Genomic DNA, 2,394 nt, shown 5'->3' on the forward strand with positions numbered 1-2,394 from the left:
TACACATGACCCCACATCAAATTGATTTTGGACCACAAAAAGTTGACCAAAAAAGAAAAGAGAGAACAATAAGGAAAATGGATGGAAAGGGAAAGAGGAACAATAAATGAAATTGGAGGGAGTATGAGTGTTTTGCCTAAAATAAAAGAACCTCCCACAGTGTGAGACCGTCTTATTCTATATTTGGTGATCAAACAGTATTCAAAAAGCTAATTATGAGTTGCTTAGGTTAGGCCTTGCTCATGTATTTCCAAATCAAACACATGCCTAAAGGCTACTAAGAACATATGAAGTACAAAAAAACTAATACATTAAGCACGAAACTTCAAACACATGCCTAAAGGCGTTGCTCAGTGTTTATTTGGTTGCCTCCTCCTTCTCCTCCTTCCCCCATTTATCCCCCCCCCCCCCCCCTTACCTTCTCTCATTGGCAGATCCATGCCTTAGGGTATGGGTTCCTCGGACACCGAAAATATATATTTTTTTTGTATGTTTTTGGCCTTAACTTTATTCTAGAAATATCATTTTCAATAAATAATATATGTAAAATGTTATACAGGACACCAGAAACATATTTTTCTAGATCCGCCACTGCCTTCTCTTGTCCCTTCCCTTACTCATACTGCCCCCTCCTCTTCCTAGCCAATCTTTGTAAAGTAAAAAAAAATATACTAACATGTCTAGTTGGAGAGACCTTAATGTCAAACCATCTTACCCAAAACTTCAGCTCGATAAAAAAAAGCAGAGAAATCAAAGATGACATGGTCATAGAATTAGTTGGATTCAAGTTCTTTTGCAAGAGCCTTCATGTCAGTGTATATAACCTTCTTAGTAATGGAGAACATGAGCTTAACCTTAGCATTAGCCCTTAGACAGAATAAGGGCAGTTGCAACTTGCAAGAAAACCCAATTTCGTTATCAAAATCCTCAACACCAATTATACTATTTTCACCCTTCTTTTAGCAACTCTTGCACTACAACTCCCATGATAGATACTTGTCTTCCCTCACCCAGTCTTAGCTACGAGTCTCACAAACATTAACACCGGTATTACGACTAAACAATAATCAAATTGCCAATATAGCAAAGCATGCTCATATAAGAAATCTGGGGAAGCAAAATCAAACAAGCCCATAAAATTCAATCAAAACCCTAAACTTTACACAATTAATTTATACAATAAAATGCACAATTAAACCTTGAAAGGGCGAATTTTTATGCCGATGTGACCATTTATGATTTTGGGCAAGTTTTGTAACCTCCGATGATAGTCAATTAGAACACAAAATGAAGATTATCCGTCAAATTATCAAGACGATAAAAGCCATCATTCACTTAAAAAAATAAACCCAAAACTGTGAATAATGACGAAAATACACACCTCTGGCTTTGTGAGATTGGTGATACTCAATAAGGAAGTCTTCACCACTTTCTACATTGACATAAAACATAGACATAACCATGGAAAACATAAACTGAAAGCAATGGTTTCCAGAAATTAGTCACGGGCATCGGCTTTAGATCTTCAATACTGCATTGTTGATCTATTTTGCAGATAAAAGTAAAAGGTGTTTGAGGAGAAGATGACGAATTTCTGCGTTATTAATGATCTATTTGCAGGTAAAACTTAAGGTGTGGTATGGAGGAATTCGATGAAAAAGCTCCCTAAAATTAACAAACATGGATGAAAAGTCGAAAACCATTTTTGTGGATGTGGACCAGTTGAAGACGGAGCGGTCGGCTAGGTTTATCGATGGTGATTATCTGGGTAGTAAAAGTAGGAACTAGGAGGGAAGGAAGAAGAGAGAGAGAGAGAGAGAGAGAGAGAGAGAGAGAGAGAGAGAGAGAGAGAGAGAGAGAGAGTTTAGGAAAGTGAGGACTGATACCTAAGAGTGAGAACACGGAAGGAGAAAAGCAAAAGTGTAAACGATCGAAACGACGCGTTTTATACTGTTCATTGTGAACAGTAAGTAGCCTTGCCCACAAATATTTGGTGATCAAACAGTATTCAAAAAGCTAATTATGAGTTGCTTAGGTTAGGCCTTGCTCATGTATTTCCAAATCAAACACATGCCTAAAGGCTACTAAGAACATATGAAGTACAAAAAAACTAATACATTAAGCACGAAACTTCAAACACATGCCTAAAGGCGTTGCTCAGTGTTTATTTGGTTGCCTCCTCCTCTTCCTTCCCCCATTTATCCCCCTCCTTTACCTTCTCTCATTGGCAGATCCATGCCTTAGGGTATGGGATCCTCGGACACCGGAAATATTTTTTTTTTTTGTATGTTTTTGGCCTTAACTTTATTCTAGAAATATCATTTTCAATAAATAATATATGTAAAATGTTATACAGGACACCAGAAACATATTTTTCTAGATCCGCCACTGCCT

Source organism: Silene latifolia, chromosome 5 (assembly GCF_048544455.1).
Source record: "Silene latifolia isolate original U9 population chromosome 5, ASM4854445v1, whole genome shotgun sequence".
In the NCBI taxonomy this organism is placed as follows: Eukaryota; Viridiplantae; Streptophyta; class Magnoliopsida; order Caryophyllales; family Caryophyllaceae; genus Silene; species Silene latifolia.